Genomic DNA, 25,188 nt, shown 5'->3' with positions numbered 1-25,188 from the left:
GCACGAGCCAAGTGGCCGAAAATAGCCCCCGCCGAGCGGATCGGCTGTTTATAAGCACCGCGGAGGTGGTCGCGGCGCCTCATTCGACTTCCAGCGGCCGGCGAGCTCGCGCACCCGCCCGGCACATCCGGGAGGCCGTGCGCACGAGCCAAGTGGCCGAAAATAGCCCCCGCCGAGCGGATCGGCTGTTTATAAGCACCGCGGAGGTGGTCGCGGCGCCTCATTCGACTTCCAGCGGGCCGCGCACTCGCGCACGCCGCCCGGTTCACATTTTCTAAGTGCAACGCACAATGAGATGCATGAGAAACGGCCTTGGTTACCATCACATTTGAAGCGATGAATACGAAGTTAAATTTTATGACTCGGTGTATAAGTCGAGGTCGATTTTTTTCGGTCGATTTTGGATCGAAAAAGGTCGACCAATACACCGGCAAATACGGTATATATACTTATTATAAATGTAGTATTTATTTATATAGATTTATTGTTTATTTATATATATAAAGGCAGGTCCGCAAAAATATTTCTGACGCGTAGCCGGTCCGTGGCGCAAGAAAGGTTGGGGACCACTAGTCTAAAAGAATCTGGCCGTAACTGGAATAGGGTTCTACGCGAATGCCCAACGGAAAAGTGAAGTGCACAAAACCTGCATTTGGCTGTATCAAAATAAATGTCATGAAAAAGGTAAAAACACTACATGGAAGCGCAATGTGTTGTGCTGGGTTTTTTTACAAGTAAAGACTGCTGCTTTGAGTTCACAGGGAGCCATGCTCTTTATTCACTGTACATAGTCTGTCCTCTAGCGGTAAAAACGTGAACTGCAATGCTATGGCTGTCGCCACACAATGTAGGTTTTAAACTCGTGTTGTAGTTTCAGTGTCGGAGTTCAAACTAGGCTTGCAGTTTCCGAATGCCATTCGTGATGGGTGCTGTAAAAAGTTCTTGGCTTAAACGATTGAAGTGCACATAAGAAAAAAAAAAAAAAAAAAAGCTTACGGTAACTGGTATTCCCAGGCGGTCTCCCATCCAAGTACTAACCAGGCCCGACCCTGCTTAGCCTCCGAGATCGGACGAGAGCGGGCGCTCTCAGGGTAGTATTGCCGTAAGCCGTGAGACCGCTCAGAATTTTTCATTTTATAGACACAATCGCCCCTGAAACCATGCCAAGCAGCGGCGGGACTTGATGGCTGTGGTAAAAGTTTCCTTTCACAATTGACGTGGGAAAAAAAAAAAAAAAAAGGCTTTCAGCACCTGGTATTCCCGGACGGTCACCCTTCCCTTTTGTTTTTTTTTTGTTTTTTTTACAACCAGGGCCGAAACAGGCTTTCTTCCAAGGCTTTTGGTGTTTTCTGGAAACATGGCTATCATGAAAAATTATTGACAGCTTTTTATGCGGTAGCACGAATTTGCCGTTGCGACCTGCATTTTGCTGAATCAAAATAAATGCCTTGAAAAGTTTAAAAACACTTCATGGAAGTGTTGTGTTGGGTTCTTTTACAAGTCAAGCCTGCTGCTTTGAGTTCACAGGGAGCCATGCTCACTGTACATAGTCTGCTCTCTAGCGGTAAAAAATTTAACTACAATGCTGTGGATGTCACCACATAATATAGCTTTCAAACTCGTGTTATAGTTTCAATGTCGGAGTTTAAATTAGGCTTGCTGTTTCCGGATGCCATTCGTGATGGGTGTTGTAAAAAATAGCTTCTTAAACGATTGAAGTGCACATAAGAAAAAGAAAAAGCTTCAACACCTGGTATTCCCAGGCGGTCTCCCATCCAAGTACTAACCAGGCCCGACCCTGCTTAGCTTCTGAGATCGGACGAGATCGGGCGTTCTCAGGGTAGTATGGCCGTAAGCCGTGAGGTGACCCAACATTTTGCATTTTATAGACACAATCGCCCCTGAAACTAGCGAGCGAGCCAATGAAGCCTTCAAAACTGCTTCGGCACATGGAGACCAAGCATCCTGCATTAAAAGACAAACCTTAACCACTTCGGGTTTCATTGTCTCCGATTACGCCTGGATGGGACCGGCTCGTTTCTGAGAAACAAGCTCGGTGCTCCCAATAATTCAACGTAATGGTGACTTTTATTTTTATGTGGTTTATATTTGTTTTTATGCCAGTCGTATCATTTTATTTAATCGTATTTACCGTATTTGCCGGTGTACAGGTCGACTCGGTGTATAAGTCGACCCCCTAAAATTCGACGGAAATTTACGATTTTATGATATATCCTTTGTATAAGTCGGGCTCAATTGTTGCATTATATTAAACTTCAAAATTCAATATGCGAAATTTATTGACGAAATGTGTTCAAATTCTGGGAGGCCGTGCGCATGCTGCTGTTTATAAGCACCGCGGAGGAGATCGCGGCCGGCGAGCTCGCGCACGCCGCCCGGCACCAACGGGAGGCCGGAAATAGCTCCAAGCCGAGCGGATCGGCACTTTATAAGCACCGCGGAGGAGATCGCGGCGCCTCATTGGACTTCCAGCGGCCGGCGAGCTCGCGCACCCGCCCGGCACATCCGGGAGGCCGTGCGCACGAGCCAAGTGGCCGAAAATAGCCCCCGCCGAGCGGATCGGCTGTTTATAAGCACCGCGGAGGTGGTCGGGCGCCTCATTCGACTTCCAGCGGCCGGCGAGCTCGCGCACCCGCCCGGCACATCCGGGAGGCCGTGCGCACGAGCCAAGTGGCCGAAAATAGCCCCCGCCGAGCGGATCGGCTGTTTATAAGCACCGCGGAGGTGGTCGCGGCGCCTCATTCGACTTCCAGCGGCCGGCGAGCTCGCGCACCCGCCCGGCACATCCGGGAGGCCGTGCGCACGAGCCAAGTGGCCGAAAATAGCCCCCGCCGAGCGGATCGGCTGTTTATAAGCACCGCGGAGGAGATCGCGGCGCCTCATTGGACTTCCAGCGGCCGGCGAGCTCGCGCACCCGCCCGGCACATCCGGGAGGCCGTGCGCACGAGCCAAGTGGCCGAAAATAGCCCCCGCCGAGCGGATCGGCTGTTTATAAGCACCGCGGAGGTGGTCGGGCGCCTCATTCGACTTCCAGCGGCCGGCGAGCTCGCGCACCCGCCCGGCACATCCGGGAGGCCGTGCGCACGAGCCAAGTGGCCGAAAATAGCCCCCGCCGAGCGGATCGGCTGTTTATAAGCACCGCAGAGGTGGTCGCGGCGCCTCATTCGACTTCCGGCGGGCGGCGAGCTCGCACCCGCCCGGCACATCCGGGAGGCCGTGCGCACGAGCCAAGTGGCCGAAAATAGCCCCCGCCGAGCGGATCGGCTGTTTATAAGCACCGCGGAGGTGGTCGCGGCGCCTCATTCGACTTCAAGCGGCAGGCGAGCTCGCGCACCCGCCCGGCACATCCGGGAGGCCGTGCGCACGAGCCAAGTGGCCGAAAATAGCCCCCGCCGAGCGGATCGGCTGTTTATAAGCACCGCGGAGGTGGTCGCGGCGCCTCATTCGACTTCCAGCGGCCGGCGAGCTCGCGCACCCGCCCGGCACATCCGGGAGGCCGTGCGCACGAGCCAAGTGGCCGAAAATAGCCCCCGCCGAGCGGATCGGCTGTTTATAAGCACCGCGGAGGTGGTCGCGGCGCCTCATTCGACTTCCAGCGGCCGGCGAGATCGCGCACCCGCCCGGCACATCCGGGAGGCCGTGCGCACGAGCCAAGTGGCCGAAAATAGCCCCCGCCGAGCGGATCGGCTGTTTATAAGCACCGCGGAGGTGGTCGCGGCGCCTCATTCGACTTCCAGCGGCCGGCGAGCTCGCGCACCCGCCCGGCACATCCGGGAGGCCGTGCGCACGAGCCAAGTGGCCGAAAATAGCCCCCGCCGAGCGGATCGGCTGTTTATAAGCACCGCGGAGGTGGTCGCGGCGCCTCATTCGACTTCCAGCGGCCGGCGAGCTCGCGCACCCGCCCGGCACATCCGGGAGGCCGTGCGCACGAGCCAAGTGGCCGAAAATAGCCCCCGCCGAGCGGATCGGCTGTTTATAAGCACCGCGGAGGTGGTCGCGGCGCCTCATTCGACTTCCAGCGGCCGGCGAGCTCGCGCACCCGCCCGGCACATCCGGGAGGCCGTGCGCACGAGCCAAGTGGCCGAAAATAGCCCCCGCCGAGCGGATCGGCAGTTTATAAGCACCGCGGAGGTGGTCGCGGCGCCTCATTCGACTTCCAGCGGCCGGCGAGCCAGCGCACCCGCCCGGCACATCCGGGAGGCCGTGCGCACGAGCCAAGTGGCCGAAAATAGCCCCCGCCGAGCGGATCGGCTGTTTATAAGCACCGCGGAGGTGGTCGCGGCGCCTCATTCGACTTCCAGCGGCCGGCAAGCTTGCGCACCCGCCCGGCACATCCGGGAGGCCGTGCGCACGAGCCAAGTGGCCGAAAATAGCCCCCGCCGAGCGGATCGGCTTTTTATAAGCACCGCGGAGGTGGTCGCGGCGCCTCATTCGACTTCCAGCGGCCGGCGAGCCCGCGCACCCGCCCGGTACATCCGGGAGGCCGTGCGCACGAGCCAAGTGGCCGAAAATAGCCCCCGCCGAGCGGATCGGCTGTTTATAAGCACCGCGGAGGTGGCCGCGGCGCCTCATTCGACTTCCAGCGGCCCGCGAGATCGCGCACCCGCCCGGCACATCCGGGAGGCCGTGCGCACGAGCCAAGTGGCCGAAAATAGCCCCCGCCGAGCGGATCGGCTGTTTATAAGCACCGCGGAGGTGGTCGCGGCGCCTCATTCGACTTCCAGCGGCCGGCGAGCTCGCGCACCCGCCCGGCACATCCGGGAGGCCGTGCGCACGAGCCAAGTGGCCGAAAATAGCCCCCGCCGAGCGGATCGGCTGTTTATAAGCACCGCGGAGGTGGTCGCGGCGCCTCATTCGACTTCCAGCGGCCGGCGAGCTCGCGCACCCGCCCGGCACATCCGGGAGGCCGTGCGCACGAGCCAAGTGGCCGAAAATAGCCCCCGCCGAGCGGATCGGCTGTTTATAAGCACCGCGGAGGTCGTCGCGGCGCCTCATTCGACTTCCAGCGGCCGGCGAGCTCACGCACCCGCCCGGCACATCCGGGAGGCCGTGCGCACGAGCCAAGTGGCCGAAAATAGCCCCCGCCGAGCGGATCGGCTGTTTATAAGCACCGCGGAGGTGGTCGCGGCGCCTCATTCGACTTCCGGCGGGCGGCGAGCTCGCGCACCCGCCCGGCACATCCGGGAGGCCGTGCGCACGAGCCAAGTGGCCGAAAATAGCCCCCGCCGAGCGGATCGGCTGTTTATAAGCACCGCGGAGGTGGTCGCGGCGCCTCATTCGACTTCAAGCGGCCGGCGAGCTCGCGCACCCGCCCGGCACATCCGGGAGGCCGTGCGCACGAGCCAAGTGGCCGAAAATAGCCCCCGCCGAGCGGATCGGCTGTTTATAAGCACCGCGGAGGTGGTCGCGGCTCCTCATTCGACTTCCAGCGGCCGGCGAGCCCCCGCACCCGCCCGGCACATCCGGGAGGCCGTGCGCACGAGCCAAGTGGCCGAAAATAGCCCCCGCCGAGCGGATCGGCTGTTTATAAGCACCGCGGAGGTGGCCGCGGCGCCTCATTCGACTTCCAGCGGCCCGCGAGCTCGCGCACCCGCCCGGCACATCCGGGAGGCCGTGCGCACGAGCCAAGTGGCCGAAAATAGCCCCCGCCGAGCGGATCGGCTGTTTATAAGCACCGCGGAGGTGGTCGCGGCGCCTCATTCGACTTCCAGCGGCCGGCGAGCTCGCGCACCCGCCCGGCACATCCGGGAGGCCGTGCGCACGAGCCTAGTGGACGAAAATAGCCCCCGCCGAGCGGATCGGCTGTTTGTAAGCACCGCGGAGGTGGTCGCGGCGCCTCATTCGACTTCCAGCGGCCGGCGAGCCCGCGCACCCGCCCGGCACATCCGGGAGGCCGTGCGCACGAGCCAAGTGGCCGAAAATAGCCCCCGCCGAGCGGATCGGCTGTTTATAAGCACCGCGGAGGTGGCCGCGGCGCCTCATTCGACTTCCAGCGGCCGGCGAGCTCGCGCACTCGCCCGGCACATCCGGGAGGCCGTGCGCACGAGCCAAGTGGCCGAAAATAGCCCCCGCCGAGCGGATCGGCTGTTTATAAGCACCGCGGAGGTGGTCGCGGCGCCTCATTCGACTTCAAGCGGCCGGCGAGCTCGCGCACCCGCCCGGCACATCCGGGAGGCCGTGCGCACGAGCCAAGTGGCCGAAAATAGCCCCCGCCGAGCGGATCGGCTGTTTATAAGCACCGCGGAGGTGGTCGCGGCGCCTCATTCGACTTCCAGCGGCCGGCGAGCTCGCGCACCCGCCCGGCACATCCGGGAGGCCGTGCGCACGAGCCAAGTGGCCGAAAATAGCCCCCGCCGAGCGGATCGGCTGTTTATAAGCACCGCGGAGGTGGTCGCGGCGCCTCATTCGACTTCCAGCGGCCGGCGAGCTCGCGCACCCGCCCGGCACATCCGGGAGGCCGTGCGCACGAGCCAAGTGGCCGAAAATAGCCCCCGCCGAGCGGATCGGCTGTTTATAAGCACCGCGGAGGTGGTCGCGGCGCCTCATTCGACTTCCAGCGGCCGGCGAGCTCGCGCACCCGCCCGGCACATCCGGGAGGCCGTGCGCACGAGCCAAGTGGCCGAAAATAGCCCCCGCCGAGCGGATCGGCTGTTTATAAGCACCGCGGAGGTGGTCGCGGCGCCTCATTCGACTTCCAGCGGCCGGCGAGCTCGCGCACCCGCCCGGCACATCCGGGAGGCCGTGCGCACGAGCCAAGTGGCCGAAAATAGCCCCCGCCGAGCGGATCGGCTGTTTATAAGCACCGCGGAGGTGGTCGCGGCGCCTCATTCGACTTCCAGCGGCCGGCGAGCCCGCGCACCCGCCCGGCACATCCGGGAGGCCGTGCGCACGAGCCAAGTGGCCGAAAATAGCCCCCGCCGAGCGGATCGGCTGTTTATAAGCACCGCGGAGGTGGTCGCGGCGCCTCATTCGACTTCCAGCGGCCGGCAAGCTTGCGCACCCGCCCGGCACATCCGGGAGGCCGTGCGCACGAGCCAAGTGGCCGAAAATAGCCCCCGCCGAGCGGATCGGCTGTTTATAAGCACCGCGGAGGTGGTCGCGGCGCCTCATTCGACTTCCAGCGGCCGGCGAGCCCGCGCACCCGCCCGGTACATCCGGGAGGCCGTGCGCACGAGCCAAGTGGCCGAAAATAGCCCCCGCCGAGCGGATCGGCTGTTTATAAGCACCGCGGAGGTGGCCGCGGCGCCTCATTCGACTTCCAGCGGCCCGCGAGATCGCGCACCCGCCCGGCACATCCGGGAGGCCGTGCGCACGAGCCAAGTGGCCGAAAATAGCCCCCGCCGAGCGGATCGGCTGTTTATAAGCACCGCGGAGGTGGTCGCGGCGCCTCATTCGACTTCCAGCGGCCGGCGAGCTCGCGCACCCGCCCGGCACATCCGGGAGGCCGTGCGCACGAGCCAAGTGGCCGAAAATAGCCCCCGCCGAGCGGATCGGCTGTTTATAAGCACCGCGGAGGTGGTCGCGGCGCCTCATTCGACTTCCAGCGGCCGGCGAGCTCGCGCACCCGCCCGGCACATCCGGGAGGCCGTGCGCACGAGCCAAGTGGCCGAAAATAGCCCCCGCCGAGCGGATCGGCTGTTTATAAGCACCGCGGAGGTCGTCGCGGCGCCTCATTCGACTTCCAGCGGCCGGCGAGCTCACGCACCCGCCCGGCACATCCGGGAGGCCGTGCGCACGAGCCAAGTGGCCGAAAATAGCCCCCGCCGAGCGGATCGGCTGTTTATAAGCACCGCGGAGGTGGTCGCGGCGCCTCATTCGACTTCCGGCGGGCGGCGAGCTCGCGCACCCGCCCGGCACATCCGGGAGGCCGTGCGCACGAGCCAAGTGGCCGAAAATAGCCCCCGCCGAGCGGATCGGCTGTTTATAAGCACCGCGGAGGTGGTCGCGGCGCCTCATTCGACTTCAAGCGGCCGGCGAGCTCGCGCACCCGCCCGGCACATCCGGGAGGCCGTGCGCACGAGCCAAGTGGCCGAAAATAGCCCCCGCCGAGCGGATCGGCTGTTTATAAGCACCGCGGAGGTGGTCGCGGCGCCTCATTCGACTTCCAGCGGCCGGCGAGCCCCCGCACCCGCCCGGCACATCCGGGAGGCCGTGCGCACGAGCCAAGTGGCCGAAAATAGCCCCCGCCGAGCGGATCGGCTGTTTATAAGCACCGCGGAGGTGGCCGCGGCGCCTCATTCGACTTCCAGCGGCCCGCGAGCTCGCGCACCCGCCCGGCACATCCGGGAGGCCGTGCGCACGAGCCAAGTGGCCGAAAATAGCCCCCGCCGAGCGGATCGGCTGTTTATAAGCACCGCGGAGGTGGTCGCGGCGCCTCATTCGACTTCCAGCGGCCGGCGAGCTCGCGCACCCGCCCGGCACATCCGGGAGGCCGTGCGCACGAGCCTAGTGGACGAAAATAGCCCCCGCCGAGCGGATCGGCTGTTTGTAAGCACCGCGGAGGTGGTCGCGGCGCCTCATTCGACTTCCAGCGGCCGGCGAGCCCGCGCACCCGCCCGGCACATCCGGGAGGCCGTGCGCACGAGCCAAGTGGCCGAAAATAGCCCCCGCCGAGCGGATCGGCTGTTTATAAGCACCGCGGAGGTGGCCGCGGCGCCTCATTCGACTTCCAGCGGCCGGCGAGCTCGCGCACTCGCCCGGCACATCCGGGAGGCCGTGCGCACGAGCCAAGTGGCCGAAAATAGCCCCCGCCGAGCGGATCGGCTGTTTATAAGCACCGCGGAGGTGGTCGCGGCGCCTCATTCGACTTCAAGCGGCCGGCGAGCTCGCGCACCCGCCCGGCACATCCGGGAGGCCGTGCGCACGAGCCAAGTGGCCGAAAATAGCCCCCGCCGAGCGGATCGGCTGTTTATAAGCACCGCGGAGGTGGTCGCGGCGCCTCATTCGACTTCCAGCGGCCGGCGAGCTCGCGCACCCGCCCGGCACATCCGGGAGGCCGTGCGCACGAGCCAAGTGGCCGAAAATAGCCCCCGCCGAGCGGATCGGCTGTTTATAAGCACCGCGGAGGTGGTCGCGGCGCCTAATTCGACTTCCAGCGGCCGGCGAGATCGCGCACCCGCCCGGCACATCCGGGAGGCCGTGCGCACGAGCCAAGTGGCCGAAAATAGCCCCCGCCGAGCGGATCGGCTGTTTATAAGCACCGCGGAGGTGGTCGCGGCGCCTCATTCGACTTCCAGCGGCCGGCGAGCTCGCGCACCCGCCCGGCACATCCGGGAGGCCGTGCGCACGAGCCTAGTGGACGAAAATAGCCCCCGCCGAGCGGATCGGCTGTTTGTAAGCACCGCGGAGGTGGTCGCGGCGCCTCATTCGACTTCCAGCGGCCGGCGAGCCCGCGCACCCGCCCGGCACATCCGGGAGGCCGTGCGCACGAGCCAAGTGGCCGAAAATAGCCCCCGCCGAGCGGATCGGCTGTTTATAAGCACCGCGGAGGTGGCCGCGGCGCCTCATTCGACTTCCAGCGGCCGGCGAGCTCGCGCACTCGCCCGGCACATCCGGGAGGCCGTGCGCACGAGCCAAGTGGCCGAAAATAGCCCCCGCCGAGCGGATCGGCTGTTTATAAGCACCGCGGAGGTGGTCGCGGCGCCTCATTCGACTTCAAGCGGCCGGCGAGCTCGCGCACCCGCCCGGCACATCCGGGAGGCCGTGCGCACGAGCCAAGTGGCCGAAAATAGCCCCCGCCGAGCGGATCGGCTGTTTATAAGCACCGCGGAGGTGGTCGCGGCGCCTCATTCGACTTCCAGCGGCCGGCGAGCTCGCGCACCCTCCCGGCACATCCGGGAGGCCGTGCGCACGAGCCAAGTGGCCGAAAATAGCCCCCGCCGAGCGGATCGGCTGTTTATAAGCACCGCAGAGGTGGTCGCGGCGCCTCATTCGACTTCCGGCGGGCGGCGAGCTCGCGCACCCGCCCGGCACATCCGGGAGGCCGTGCGCACGAGCCAAGTGGCCGAAAATAGCCCCCGCCGAACGGATCGGCTGTTTGTAAGCACCGCGGAGGTGGTCGCGGCGCCTCATTCGACTTCAAGCGGCCGGCGAGCTCGCGCACCCGCCCGGCACATCCGGGAGGCCGTGCGCACGAGCCAAGTGGCCGAAAATAGCCCCCGCCGAGCGGATCGGCTGTTTATAAGCACCGCGGAGGTGGTCGCGGCGCCTCATTCGACTTCCAGCGGCCGGCGAGCTCGCGCACCCGCCCGGCACATCCGGGAGGCCGTGCGCACGAGCCAAGTGGCCGAAAATAGCCCCCGCCGAGCGGATCGGCTGTTTATAAGCACCGCGGAGGTGGTCGCGGCGCCTCATTCGACTTCCAGCGGCCGGCGAGATCGCGCACCCGCCCGGCACATCCGGGAGGCCGTGCGCACGAGCCAAGTGGCCGAAAATAGCCCCCGCCGAGCGGATCGGCTGTTTATAAGCACCGCGGAGGTGGTCGCGGCGCCTCATTCGACTTCCAGCGGCCGGCGAGCTCGCGCACCCGCCCGGCACATCCGGGAGGCCGTGCGCACGAGCCAAGTGGCCGAAAATAGCCCCCGCCGAGCGGATCGGCTGTTTATAAGCACCGCGGAGGTGGTCGCGGCGCCTCATTCGACTTCCAGCGGCCGGCGAGCTCGCGCACCCGCCCGGCACATCCGGGAGGCCGTGCGCACGAGCCTAGTGGACGAAAATAGCCCCCGCCGAGCGGATCGGCTGTTTGTAAGCACCGCGGAGGTGGTCGCGGCGCCTCATTCGACTTCCAGCGGCCGGCGAGCCCGCGCACCCGCCCGGCACATCCGGGAGGCCGTGCGCACGAGCCAAGTGGCCGAAAATAGCCCCCGCCGAGCGGATCGGCTGTTTATAAGCACCGCGGAGGTGGCCGCGGCGCCTCATTCGACTTCCAGCGGCCGGCGAGCTCGCGCACTCGCCCGGCACATCCGGGAGGCCGTGCGCACGAGCCAAGTGGCCGAAAATAGCCCCCGCCGAGCGGATCGGCTGTTTATAAGCACCGCGGAGGTGGTCGCGGCGCCTCATTCGACTTCAAGCGGCCGGCGAGCTCGCGCACCCGCCCGGCACATCCGGGAGGCCGTGCGCACGAGCCAAGTGGCCGAAAATAGCCCCCGCCGAGCGGATCGGCTGTTTATAAGCACCGCGGAGGTGGTCGCGGCGCCTCATTCGACTTCCAGCGGCCGGCGAGCTCGCGCACCCGCCCGGCACATCCGGGAGGCCGTGCGCACGAGCCAAGTGGCCGAAAATAGCCCCCGCCGAGCGGATCGGCTGTTTATAAGCACCGCAGAGGTGGTCGCGGCGCCTCATTCGACTTCCGGCGGGCGGCGAGCTCGCGCACCCGCCCGGCACATCCGGGAGGCCGTGCGCACGAGCCAAGTGGCCGAAAATAGCCCCCGCCGAGCGGATCGGCTGTTTGTAAGCACCGCGGAGGTGGTCGCGGCGCCTCATTCGACTTCAAGCGGCCGGCGAGCTCGCGCACCCGCCCGGCACATCCGGGAGGCCGTGCGCACGAGCCAAGTGGCCGAAAATAGCCCCCGCCGAGCGGATCGGCTGTTTATAAGCACCGCGGAGGTGGTCGCGGCGCCTCATTCGACTTCCAGCGGCCGGCGAGCTCGCGCACCCGCCCGGCACATCCGGGAGGCCGTGCGCACGAGCCAAGTGGCCGAAAATAGCCCCCGCCGAGCGGATCGGCTGTTTATAAGCACCGCGGAGGTGGTCGCGGCGCCTCATTCGACTTCCAGCGGCCGGCGAGATCGTGCACCCGCCCGGCACATCCGGGAGGCCGTGCGCACGAGCCAAGTGGCCGAAAATAGCCCCCGCCGAGCGGATCGGCTGTTTATAAGCACCGCGGAGGTGGTCGCGGCGCCTCATTCGACTTCCAGCGGCCGGCGAGCTCGCGCACCCGCCCGGCACATCCGGGAGGCCGTGCGCACGAGCCAAGTGGCCGAAAATAGCCCCCGCCGATGGATCGGCTGTTTATAAGCACCGCGGAGGTGGTCGCGGCGCCTCATTCGACTTCCAGCGGCCGGCGAGCTCGCGCACCCGCCCGGCACATCCGGGAGGCCGTGCGCACGAGCCAAGTGGCCGAAAATAGCCCCCGCCGAGCGGATCGGCTGTTTATAAGCACCGCGGAGGTGGTCGCGGCGCCTCATTCGACTTCCAGCGGCCGGCGAGCTCGCGCACCCGCCCGGCACATCCGGGAGGCCGTGCGCACGAGCCAAGTGGCCGAAAATAGCCCCCGCCGAGCGGATCGGCTGTTTATAAGCACCGCGGAGGTGGTCGCGGCGCCTCATTCGACTTCCAGCGGCCGGCGAGCTCGCGCACCCGCCCGGCACATCCGGGAGGCCGTGCGCACGAGCCTAGTGGACGAAAATAGCCCCCGCCGAGCGGATCGGCTGTTTGTAAGCACCGCGGAGGTGGTCGCGGCGCCTCATTCGACTTCCAGCGGCCGGCGAGCCCGCGCACCCGCCCGGCACATCCGGGAGGCCGTGCGCACGAGCCAAGTGGCCGAAAATAGCCCCCGCCGAGCGGATCGGCTGTTTATAAGCACCGCGGAGGTGGCCGCGGCGCCTCATTCGACTTCCAGCGGCCGGCGAGCTCGCGCACTCGCCCGGCACATCCGGGAGGCCGTGCGCACGAGCCAAGTGGCCGAAAATAGCCCCCGCCGAGCGGATCGGCTGTTTATAAGCACCGCGGAGGTGGTCGCGGCGCCTCATTCGACTTCAAGCGGCCGGCGAGCTCGCGCACCCGCCCGGCACATCCGGGAGGCCGTGCGCACGAGCCAAGTGGCCGAAAATAGCCCCCGCCGAGCGGATCGGCTGTTTATAAGCACCGCGGAGGTGGTCGCGGCGCCTCATTCGACTTCCAGCGGCCGGCGAGCTCGCGCACCCGCCCGGCACATCCGGGAGGCCGTGCGCACGAGCCAAGTGGCCGAAAATAGCCCCCGCCGAGCGGATCGGCTGTTTATAAGCACCGCAGAGGTGGTCGCGGCGCCTCATTCGACTTCCGGCGGGCGGCGAGCTCGCGCACCCGCCCGGCACATCCGGGAGGCCGTGCGCACGAGCCAAGTGGCCGAAAATAGCCCCCGCCGAGCGGATCGGCTGTTTGTAAGCACCGCGGAGGTGGTCGCGGCGCCTCATTCGACTTCAAGCGGCCGGCGAGCTCGCGCACCCGCCCGGCACATCCGGGAGGCCGTGCGCACGAGCCAAGTGGCCGAAAATAGCCCCCGCCGAGCGGATCGGCTGTTTATAAGCACCGCGGAGGTGGTCGCGGCGCCTCATTCGACTTCCAGCGGCCGGCGAGCTCGCGCACCCGCCCGGCACATCCGGGAGGCCGTGCGCACGAGCCAAGTGGCCGAAAATAGCCCCCGCCGAGCGGATCGGCTGTTTATAAGCACCGCGGAGGTGGTCGCGGCGCCTCATTCGACTTCCAGCGGCCGGCGAGATCGCGCACCCGCCCGGCACATCCGGGAGGCCGTGCGCACGAGCCAAGTGGCCGAAAATAGCCCCCGCCGAGCGGATCGGCTGTTTATAAGCACCGCGGAGGTGGTCGCGGCGCCTCATTCGACTTCCAGCGGCCGGCGAGCTCGCGCACCCGCCCGGCACATCCGGGAGGCCGTGCGCACGAGCCAAGTGGCCGAAAATAGCCCCCGCCGAGCGGATCGGCTGTTTATAAGCACCGCGGAGGTGGTCGCGGCGCCTCATTCGACTTCCAGCGGCCGGCGAGCTCGCGCACCCGCCCGGCACATCCGGGAGGCCGTGCGCACGAGCCAAGTGGCCGAAAATAGCCCCCGCCGAGCGGATCGGCTGTTTGTAAGCACCGCGGAGGTGGTCGCGGCGCCTCATTCGACTTCAAGCGGCCGGCGAGCTCGCGCACCCGCCCGGCACATCCGGGAGGCCGTGCGCACGAGCCAAGTGGCCGAAAATAGCCCCCGCCGAGCGGATCGGCTGTTTATAAGCACCGCGGAGGTGGTCGCGGCGCCTCATTCGACTTCCAGCGGCCGGCAAGCTCGCGCACCCGCCCGGCACATCCGGGAGGCCGTGCGCACGAGCCAAGTGGCCGAAAATAGCCCCCGCCGAGCGGATCGGCTGTTTATAAGCACCGCGGAGGTGGTCGCGGCGCCTCATTCGACTTCCAGCGGCCGGCGAGCTCGCGCACCCGCCCGGCACATCCGGGAGGCCGTGCGCACGAGCCAAGTGGCCGAAAATAGCCCCCGCCGAGCGGATCGGCTGTTTATAAGCACCGCGGAGGTGGTCGCGGCGCCTCATTCGACTTCCAGCGGCCGGCGAGCTCGCGCACCCGCCCGGCACATCCGGGAGGCCGTGCGCACGAGCCAAGTGGCCGAAAATAGCCCCCGCCGAGCGGATCGGCTGTTTATAAGCACCGCGGAGGTGGTCGCGGCGCCTCATTCGACTTCCAGCGGCCGGCGAGATCGCGCACCCGCCCGGCACATCCGGGAGGCCGTGCGCACGAGCCAAGTGGCCGAAAATAGCCCCCGCCGAGCGGATCGGCTGTTTATAAGCACCGCGGAGGTGGTCGCGGCGCCTCATTCGACTTCCAGCGGCCGGCGAGCTCGCGCACCCGCCCGGCACATCCGGGAGGCCGTGCGCACGAGCCAAGTGGCCGAAAATAGCCCCCGCCGAGCGGATCGGCTGTTTATAAGCACCGCGGAGGTGGTCGCGGCGCCTCATTCGACTTCCAGCGGCCGGCGAGCTCGCGCACCCGCCCGGCACATCCGGGAGGCCGTGCGCACGAGCCAAGTGGCCGAAAATAGCCCCCGCCGAGCGGATCGGCTGTTTATAAGCACCGCGGAGGTGGTCGCGGCGCCTCATTCGACTTCCAGCGGCCGGCGAGCCCGCGCACCCGCCCGGCACATCCGGGAAGCCGTGCGCACGAGCCAAGTGGCCGAAAATAGCCCCCGCCGAGCGGATCGGCTGTTTATAAGCACCGCGGAGGTGGTCGCGGCGCCTCATTCGACTTCCAGCGGCCGGCGAGCTCGCGCACCCGCCCGGCACATCCGGGAGGCCGTGCGCACGAGCCAAGTGGCCGAAAATAGCCCCCGCCGAGCGGATCGGCTGTTTATAAGCACCGCGGAGGTGGTCGCGGCGCCTCATTCGACTTCCAGCGGGCCGCGCACTCGCGCACGCCGCCCGGTTCACATTTTCTAAGTGCAACGCACAATGAGATGCATGAGAAACGGCCTTGGTTACCATCACATTTGAAGCGATGAATACGAAGTTAAATTTTATGACTCGGTGTATAAGTCGAGGTCGATTTTTTTCGGTCGATTTTGGATCGAAAAAGGTCGACCAATACACCGGCAAATACGGTATATATACTTATTATAAATGTAGTATTTATTTATATAGATTTATTGTTTATTTATATATATAAAGGCAGGTCCGCAAAAATATTTCTGACGCGTAGCCGGTCCGTGGCGCAAGAAAGGTTGGGGACCACTAGTCTAAAAGAATCTGGCCGTAACTGGAATAGGGTTCTACGCGAATGCCCAACGGAAAAGTGAAGTGCACAAAACCTGCATTTGGCTGTATCAAAATAAATGTCATGAAAAAGGTAAAAACACTACATGGAAGCGCAATGTGTTGTGCTGGGTTTTTTTACAAGTAAAGACTGCTGCTTTGAGTTCACAGGGAGCCATGCTCTTTATTCACTGTACATAGTCTGTCCTCTAGCGGTAAAAACGTGAACTGCAATGCTATGGCTGTCGCCACACAATGTAGGTTTTAAACTCGTGTTGTAGTTTCAGTGTCGGAGTTCAAACTAGGCTTGCAGTTTCCGAATGCCATTCGTGATGGGTGCTGTAAAAAGTTCTTGGCTTAAACGATTGAAGTGCACATAAGAAAAAAAAAAAAAAAAAAAAGCTTACGGTAACTGGTATTCCCAGGCGGTCTCCCATCCAAGTACTAACCAGGCCCGACCCTGCTTAGCCTCCGAGATCGGACGAGAGCGGGCGCTCTCAGGGTAGTATTGCCGTAAGCCGTGAGACCGCTCAGAATTTTTCATTTTATAGACACAATCGCCCCTGAAACCATGCCAAGCAGCGGCGGGACTTGATGGCTGTGGTAAAAGTTTCCTTTCACAATTGACGTGGGAAAAAAAAAAAAAAAAAAGGCTTTCAGCACCTGGTATTCCCGGACGGTCACCCTTCCCTTTTGTTTTTTTTTTGTTTTTTTTACAACCAGGGCCGAAACAGGCTTTCTTCCAAGGCTTTTGGTGTTTTCTGGAAACATGGCTATCATGAAAAATTATTGACAGCTTTTTATGCGGTAGCACGAATTTGCCGTTGCGACCTGCATTTTGCTGAATCAAAATAAATGCCTTGAAAAGTTTAAAAACACTTCATGGAAGTGTTGTGTTGGGTTCTTTTACAAGTCAAGCCTGCTGCTTTGAGTTCACAGGGAGCCATGCTCACTGTACATAGTCTGCTCTCTAGCGGTAAAAAATTTAACTACAATGCTGTGGATGTCACCACATAATATAGCTTTCAAACTCGTGTTATAGTTTCAATGTCGGAGTTTAAATTAGGCTTGCTGTTTCCGGATGCCATTCGTGATGGGTGTTGTAAAAAATAGCTTCTTAAACGATTGAAGTGCACATAAGAAAAAGAAAAAGCTTCAACACCTGGTATTCCCAGGCGGTCTCCCATCCAAGTACTAACCAGGCCCGACCCTGCTTAGCTTCTGAGATCGGACGAGATCGGGCGTTCTCAGGGTAGTATGGCCGTAAGCCGTGAGGTGACCCAACATTTTGCATTTTATAGACACAATCGCCCCTGAAACTAGCGAGCGAGCCAATGAAGCCTTCAAAACTGCTTCGGCACATGGAGACCAAGCATCCTGCATTAAAAGACAAACCTTAACCACTTCGGGTTTCATTGTCTCCGATTACGCCTGGATGGGACCGGCTCGTTTCTGAGAAACAAGCTCGGTGCTCCCAATAATTCAACGTAATGGTGACTTTTATTTTTATGTGGTTTATATTTGTTTTTATGCCAGTCGTATCATTTTATTTAATCGTATTTACCGTATTTGCCGGTGTACAGGTCGACTCGGTGTATAAGTCGACCCCCTAAAATTCGACGGAAATTTACGATTTTATGATATATCCTTTGTATAAGTCGGGCTCAATTGTTGCATTATATTAAACTTCAAAATTCAATATGCGAAATTTATTGACGAAATGTGTTCAAATTCTGGGAGGCCGTGCGCATGCTGCTGTTTATAAGCACCGCGGAGGAGATCGCGGCCGGCGAGCTCGCGCACGCCGCCCGGCACCAACGGGAGGCCGGAAATAGCTCCAAGCCGAGCGGATCGGCACTTTATAAGCACCGCGGAGGAGATCGCGGCGCCTCATTGGACTTCCAGCGGCCGGCGAGCTCGCGCACCCGCCCGGCACATCCGGGAGGCCGTGCGCACGAGCCAAGTGGCCGAAAATAGCCCCCGCCGAGCGGATCGGCTGTTTATAAGCACCGCGGAGGTGGTCGGGCGCCTCATTCGACTTCCAGCGGCCGGCGAGCTCGCGCACCCGCCCGGCACATCCGGGAGGCCGTGCGCACGAGCCAAGTGGCCGAAAATAGCCCCCGCCGAGCGGATCGGCTGTTTATAAGCACCGCGGAGGTGGTCGCGGCGCCTCATTCGACTTCCAGCGGCCGGCGAGCTCGCGCACCCGCCCGGCACATCCGGGAGGCCGTGCGCACGAGCCAAGTGGCCGAAAATAGCCCCCGCCGAGCGGATCGGCTGTTTATAAGCACCGCGGAGGAGATCGCGGCGCCTCATTGGACTTCCAGCGGCCGGCGAGCTCGCGCACCCGCCCGGCACATCCGGGAGGCCGTGCGCACGAGCCAAGTGGCCGAAAATAGCCCCCGCCGAGCGGATCGGCTGTTTATAAGCACCGCGGAGGTGGTCGGGCGCCTCATTCGACTTCCAGCGGCCGGCGAGCTCGCGCACCCGCCCGGCACATCCGGGAGGCCGTGCGCACGAGCCAAGTGGCCGAAAATAGCCCCCGCCGAGCGGATCGGCTGTTTATAAGCACCGCAGAGGTGGTCGCGGCGCCTCATTCGACTTCCGGCGGGCGGCGAGCTCGCACCCGCCCGGCACATCCGGGAGGCCGTGCGCACGAGCCAAGTGGCCGAAAATAGCCCCCGCCGAGCGGATCGGCTGTTTATAAGCACCGCGGAGGTGGTCGCGGCGCCTCATTCGACTTCAAGCGGCAGGCGAGCTCGCGCACCCGCCCGGCACATCCGGGAGGCCGTGCGCACGAGCCAAGTGGCCGAAAATAGCCCCCGCCGAGCGGATCGGCTGTTTATAAGCACCGCGGAGGTGGTCGCGGCGCCTCATTCGACTTCCAGCGGCCGGCGAGCTCGCGCACCCGCCCGGCACATCCGGGAGGCCGTGCGCACGAGCCAAGTGGCCGAAAATAGCCCCCGCCGAGCGGATCGGCTGTTTATAAGCACCGCGGAGGTGGTCGCGGCGCCTCATTCGACTTCCAGCGGCCGGCGAGATCGCGCACCCGCCCGGCACATCCGGGAGGCCGTGCGCACGAGCCAAGTGGCCGAAAATAGCCCCCGCCGAGCGGATCGGCTGTTTATAAGCACCGCGGAGGTGGTCGCGGCGCCTCATTCGACTTCCAGCGGCCGGCGAGCTCGCGCACCCGCCCGGCACATCCGGGAGGCCGTGCGCACGAGCCAAGTGGCCGAAAATAGCCCCCGCCGAGCGGATCGGCTGTTTATAAGCACCGCGGAGGTGGTCGCGGCGCCTCATTCGACTTCCAGCGGCCGGCGAGCTCGCGCACCCGCCCGGCACATCCGGGAGGCCGTGCGCACGAGCCTAGTGGACGAAAATAGCCCCCGCCGAGCGGATCGGCTGTTTGTAAGCACCGCGGAGGTGGTCGCGGCGCCTCATTCGACTTCCAGCGGCCGGCGAGCCCGCGCACCCGCCCGGCACATCCGGGAGGCCGTGCGCACGAGCCAAGTGGCCGAAAATAGCCCCCGCCGAGCGGATCGGCTGTTTATAAGCACCGCGGAGGTGGCCGCGGCGCCTCATTCGACTTCCAGCGGCCGGCGAGCTCGCGCACTCGCCCGGCACATCCGGGAGGCCGTGCGCACGAGCCAAGTGGCCGAAAATAGCCCCCGCCGAGCGGATCGGCTGTTTATAAGCACCGCGGAGGTGGTCGCGGCGCCTCATTCGACTTCAAGCGGCCGGCGAGCTCGCGCACCCGCCCGGCACATCCGGGAGGCCGTGCGCACGAGCCAAGTGGCCGAAAATAGCCCCCGCCGAGCGGATCGGCTGTTTATAAGCACCGCGGAGGTGGTCGCGGCGCCTCATTCGACTTCCAGCGGCCGGCGAGCTCGCGCACCCGCCCGGCACATCCGGGAGGCCGTGCGCACGAGCCAAGTGGCCGAAAATAGCCCCCGCCGAGCGGATCGGCTGTTTATAAGCACCGCAGAGGTGGTCGCGGCGCCTCATTCGACTTCCGGCGGGCGGCGAGCTCGCGCACCCGCCCGGCACATCCGGGAGGCCGTGCGCACGAGCCAAGTGGCCGAAAATAGCCCCCGCCGAGCGGATCGGCTGTTTGTAAGCACCGCGGAGGTGGTCGCGGCGCCTCATTCGACTTCAAGCGGCCGGCGAGCTCGCGCACCCGCCCGGCACATCCGGGAGGCCGTGCGCACGAGCCAAGTGGCCGAAAATAGCCCCCGCCGAGCGGATCGGCTGTTTATAAGCACCGCGGAGGTGGTCGCGGCGCCTCATTCGACTTCCAGCGGCCGGCGAGCTCGCGCACCCGCCCGGCACATCCGGGAGGCCGTGCGCACGAGCCAAGTGGCCGAAAATAGCCCCCGCCGAGCGGATCGGCTGTTTATAAGCACCGCGGAGGTGGTCGCGGCGCCTCATTCGACTTCCAGCGGCCGGCGAGATCGTGCACCCGCCCGGCACATCCGGGAGGCCGTGCGCACGAGCCAAGTGGCCGAAAATAGCCCCCGCCGAGCGGATCGGCTGTTTATAAGCACCGCGGAGGTGGTCGCGGCGCCTCATTCGACTTCCAGCGGCCGGCGAGCTCGCGCACCCGCCCGGCACATCCGGGAGGCCGTGCGCACGAGCCAAGTGGCCGAAAATAGCCCCCGCCGATGGATCGGCTGTTTATAAGCACCGCGGAGGTGGTCGCGGCGCCTCATTCGACTTCCAGCGGCCGGCGAGCTCGCGCACCCGCCCGGCACATCCGGGAGGCCGTGCGCACGAGCCAAGTGGCCGAAAATAGCCCCCGCCGAGCGGATCGGCTGTTTATAAGCACCGCGGAGGTGGTCGCGGCGCCTCATTCGACTTCCAGCGGCCGGCGAGCTCGCGCACCCGCCCGGCACATCCGGGAGGCCGTGCGCACGAGCCAAGTGGCCGAAAATAGCCCCCGCCGAGCGGATCGGCTGTTTATAAGCACCGCGGAGGTGGTCGCGGCGCCTCATTCGACTTCCAGCGGCCGGCGAGCTCGCGCACCCGCCCGGCACATCCGGGAGGCCGTGCGCACGAGCCTAGTGGACGAAAATAGCCCCCGCCGAGCGGATCGGCTGTTTGTAAGCACCGCGGAGGTGGTCGCGGCGCCTCATTCGACTTCCAGCGGCCGGCGAGCCCGCGCACCCGCCCGGCACATCCGGGAGGCCGTGCGCACGAGCCAAGTGGCCGAAAATAGCCCCCGCCGAGCGGATCGGCTGTTTATAAGCACCGCGGAGGTGGCCGCGGCGCCTCATTCGACTTCCAGCGGCCGGCGAGCTCGCGCACTCGCCCGGCACATCCGGGAGGCCGTGCGCACGAGCCAAGTGGCCGAAAATAGCCCCCGCCGAGCGGATCGGCTGTTTATAAGCACCGCGGAGGTGGTCGCGGCGCCTCATTCGACTTCAAGCGGCCGGCGAGCTCGCGCACCCGCCCGGCACATCCGGGAGGCCGTGCGCACGAGCCAAGTGGCCGAAAATAGCCCCCGCCGAGCGGATCGGCTGTTTATAAGCACCGCGGAGGTGGTCGCGGCGCCTCATTCGACTTCCAGCGGCCGGCGAGCTCGCGCACCCGCCCGGCACATCCGGGAGGCCGTGCGCACGAGCCAAGTGGCCGAAAATAGCCCCCGCCGAGCGGATCGGCTGTTTATAAGCACCGCAGAGGTGGTCGCGGCGCCTCATTCGACTTCCGGCGGGCGGCGAGCTCGCGCACCCGCCCGGCACATCCGGGAGGCCGTGCGCACGAGCCAAGTGGCCGAAAATAGCCCCCGCCGAGCGGATCGGCTGTTTGTAAGCACCGCGGAGGTGGTCGCGGCGCCTCATTCGACTTCAAGCGGCCGGCGAGCTCGCGCACCCGCCCGGCACATCCGGGAGGCCGTGCGCACGAGCCAAGTGGCCGAAAATAGCCCCCGCCGAGCGGATCGGCTGTTTATAAGCACCGCGGAGGTGGTCGCGGCGCCTCATTCGACTTCCAGCGGCCGGCGAGCTCGCGCACCCGCCCGGCACATCCGGGAGGCCGTGCGCACGAGCCAAGTGGCCGAAAATAGCCCCCGCCGAGCGGATCGGCTGTTTATAAGCACCGCGGAGGTGGTCGCGGCGCCTCATTCGACTTCCAGCGGCCGGCGAGATCGCGCACCCGCCCGGCACATCCGGGAGGCCGTGCGCACGAGCCAAGTGGCCGAAAATAGCCCCCGCCGAGCGGATCGGCTGTTTATAAGCACCGCGGAGGTGGTCGCGGCGCCTCATTCGACTTCCAGCGGCCGGCGAGCTCGCGCACCCGCCCGGCACATCCGGGAGGCCGTGCGCACGAGCCAAGTGGCCGAAAATAGCCCCCGCCGAGCGGATCGGCTGTTTATAAGCACCGCGGAGGTGGTCGCGGCGCCTCATTCGACTTCCAGCGGCCGGCGAGCTCGCGCACCCGCCCGGCACATCCGGGAGGCCGTGCGCACGAGCCAAGTGGCCGAAAATAGCCCCCGCCGAGCGGATCGGCTGTTTGTAAGCACCGCGGAGGTGGTCGCGGCGCCTCATTCGACTTCAAGCGGCCGGCGAGCTCGCGCACCCGCCCGGCACATCCGGGAGGCCGTGCGCACGAGCCAAGTGGCCGAAAATAGCCCCCGCCGAGCGGATCGGCTGTTTATAAGCACCGCGGAGGTGGTCGCGGCGCCTCATTCGACTTCCAGCGGCCGGCAAGCTCGCGCACCCGCCCGGCACATCCGGGAGGCCGTGCGCACGAGCCAAGTGGCCGAAAATAGCCCCCGCCGAGCGGATCGGCTGTTTATAAGCACCGCGGAGGTGGTCGCGGCGCCTCATTCGACTTCCAGCGGCCGGCGAGCTCGCGCACCCGCCCGGCACATCCGGGAGGCCGTGCGCACGAGCCAAGTGGCCGAAAATAGCCCCCGCCGAGCGGATCGGCTGTTTATAAGCACCGCGGAGGTGGTCGCGGCGCCTCATTCGACTTCCAGCGGCCGGCGAGCTCGCGCACCCGCCCGGCACATCCGGGAGGCCGTGCGCACGAGCCAAGTGGCCGAAAATAGCCCCCGCCGAGCGGATCGGCTGTTTATAAGCACCGCGGAGGTGGTCGCGGCGCCTCATTCGACTTCCAGCGGCCGGCGAGATCGCGCACCCGCCCGGCACATCCGGGAGGCCGTGCGCACGAGCCAAGTGGCCGAAAATAGCCCCCGCCGAGCGGATCGGCTGTTTATAAGCACCGCGGAGGTGGTCGCGGCGCCTCATTCGACTTCCAGCGGCCGGCGAGCTCGCGCACCCGCCCGGCACATCCGGGAGGCCGTGCGCACGAGCCAAGTGGCCGAAAATAGCCCCCGCCGAGCGGATCGGCTGTTTATAAGCACCGCGGAGGTGGTCGCGGCGCCTCATTCGACTTCCAGCGGCCGGCGAGCTCGCGCACCCGCCCGGCACATCCGGGAGGCCGTGCGCACGAGCCAAGTGGCCGAAAATAGCCCCCGCCGAGCGGATCGGCTGTTTATAAGCACCGCGGAGGTGGTCGCGGCGCCTCATTCGACTTCCAGCGGCCGGCGAGCCCGCGCACCCGCCCGGCACATCCGGGAAGCCGTGCGCACGAGCCAAGTGGCCGAAAATAGCCCCCGCCGAGCGGATCGGCTGTTTATAAGCACCGCGGAGGTGGTCGCGGCGCCTCATTCGACTTCCAGCGGCCGGCGAGCTCGCGCACCCGCCCGGCACATCCGGGAGGCCGTGCGCACGAGCCAAGTGGCCGAAAATAGCCCCCGCCGAGCGGATCGGCTGTTTATAAGCACCGCGGAGGTGGTCGCGGCGCCTCATTCGACTTCCAGCGGGCCGCGCACTCGCGCACGCCGCCCGGTTCACATTTTCTAAGTGCAACGCACAATGAGATGCATGAGAAACGGCCTTGGTTACCATCACATTTGAAGCGATGAATACGAAGTTAAATTTTATGACTCGGTGTATAAGTCGAGGTCGATTTTTTTCGGTCGATTTTGGATCGAAAAAGGTCGACCAATACACCGGCAAATACGGTATATATACTTATTATAAATGTAGTATTTATTTATATAGATTTATTGTTTATTTATATATATAAAGGCAGGTCCGCAAAAATATTTCTGACGCGTAGCCGGTCCGTGGCGCAAGAAAGGTTGGGGACCACTAGTCTAAAAGAATCTGGCCGTAACTGGAATAGGGTTCTACGCGAATGCCCAACGGAAAAGTGAAGTGCACAAAACCTGCATTTGGCTGTATCAAAATAAATGTCATGAAAAAGGTAAAAACACTACATGGAAGCGCAATGTGTTGTGCTGGGTTTTTTTACAAGTAAAGACTGCTGCTTTGAGTTCACAGGGAGCCATGCTCTTTATTCACTGTACATAGTCTGTCCTCTAGCGGTAAAAACGTGAACTGCAATGCTATGGCTGTCGCCACACAATGTAGGTTTTAAACTCGTGTTGTAGTTTCAGTGTCGGAGTTCAAACTAGGCTTGCAGTTTCCGAATGCCATTCGTGATGGGTGCTGTAAAAAGTTCTTGGCTTAAACGATTGAAGTGCACATAAGAAAAAAAAAAAAAAAAAAAGCTTACGGTAACTGGTATTCCCAGGCGGTCTCCCATCCAAGTACTAACCAGGCCCGACCCTGCTTAGCCTCCGAGATCGGACGAGAGCGGGCGCTCTCAGGGTAGTATTGCCGTAAGCCGTGAGACCGCTCAGAATTTTTCATTTTATAGACACAATCGCCCCTGAAACCATGCCAAGCAGCGGCGGGACTTGATGGCTGTGGTAAAAGTTTCCTTTCACAATTGACGTGGGAAAAAAAAAAAAAAAAAAGGCTTTCAGCACCTGGTATTCCCGGACGGTCACCCTTCCCTTTTGTTTTTTTTTTGTTTTTTTTACAACCAGGGCCGAAACAGGCTTTCTTCCAAGGCTTTTGGTGTTTTCTGGAAACATGGCTATCATGAAAAATTATTGACAGCTTTTTATGCGGTAGCACGAATTTGCCGTTGCGACCTGCATTTTGCTGAATCAAAATAAATGCCTTGAAAAGTTTAAAAACACTTCATGGAAGTGTTGTGTTGGGTTCTTTTACAAGTCAAGCCTGCTGCTTTGAGTTCACAGGGAGCCATGCTCACTGTACATAGTCTGCTCTCTAGCGGTAAAAAATTTAACTACAATGCTGTGGATGTCACCACATAATATAGCTTTCAAACTCGTGTTATAGTTTCAATGTCGGAGTTTAAATTAGGCTTGCTGTTTCCGGATGCCATTCGTGATGGGTGTTGTAAAAAATAGCTTCTTAAACGATTGAAGTGCACATAAGAAAAAGAAAAAGCTTCAACACCTGGTATTCCCAGGCGGTCTCCCATCCAAGTACTAACCAGGCCCGACCCTGCTTAGCTTCTGAGATCGGACGAGATCGGGCGTTCTCAGGGTAGTATGGCCGTAAGCCGTGAGGTGACCCAACATTTTGCATTTTATAGACACAATCGCCCCTGAAACTAGCGAGCGAGCCAATGAAGCCTTCAAAACTGCTTCGGCACATGGAGACCAAGCATCCTGCATTAAAAGACAAACCTTAACCACTTCGGGTTTCATTGTCTCCGATTACGCCTGGATGGGACCGGCTCGTTTCTGAGAAACAAGCTCGGTGCTCCCAAT

General features: G+C 63.5%; 3 non-coding genes and 3 pseudogenes across 3 annotated transcripts; all 6 read right to left on the bottom strand.

The window, feature by feature from the left end:
* Window positions 1-989: 989 nt before the first annotated feature.
* On the bottom strand, window positions 990-1,108 carry LOC125967899 (5S ribosomal RNA; annotated as a pseudogene).
* Window positions 1,109-1,739: 631 nt separating this feature from the next.
* LOC125967881 (5S ribosomal RNA) lies at window positions 1,740-1,857 on the bottom strand. The gene has a single exon (XR_007480949.1). It is a non-coding gene; the product is annotated as a 5S ribosomal RNA (ribosomal RNA).
* Window positions 1,858-15,933: 14,076 nt separating this feature from the next.
* LOC125967897 (5S ribosomal RNA) lies at window positions 15,934-16,052 on the bottom strand (annotated as a pseudogene).
* Window positions 16,053-16,684: 632 nt separating this feature from the next.
* On the bottom strand, window positions 16,685-16,802 carry LOC125967880 (5S ribosomal RNA). Its single transcript, XR_007480948.1, has one exon. It is a non-coding gene; the product is annotated as a 5S ribosomal RNA (ribosomal RNA).
* A 7,307-nt stretch (window positions 16,803-24,109) lies between these two features.
* Window positions 24,110-24,228, bottom strand: LOC125967896 (5S ribosomal RNA; annotated as a pseudogene).
* Window positions 24,229-24,860: 632 nt separating this feature from the next.
* LOC125967879 (5S ribosomal RNA) lies at window positions 24,861-24,978 on the bottom strand. The gene has a single exon (XR_007480947.1). It is a non-coding gene; the product is annotated as a 5S ribosomal RNA (ribosomal RNA).
* Between the last annotated feature and the right edge of the window lie 210 nt (window positions 24,979-25,188).

The sequence above is a fragment of the Syngnathus scovelli genome, chromosome 4 (assembly GCF_024217435.2).
Source record: "Syngnathus scovelli strain Florida chromosome 4, RoL_Ssco_1.2, whole genome shotgun sequence".
Classification (NCBI taxonomy): Eukaryota; Metazoa; Chordata; class Actinopteri; order Syngnathiformes; family Syngnathidae; genus Syngnathus; species Syngnathus scovelli.
The sequence above is the reverse complement of the archived record's forward strand: the minus strand, read 5'-3'. Positions and strand labels throughout refer to the sequence as shown.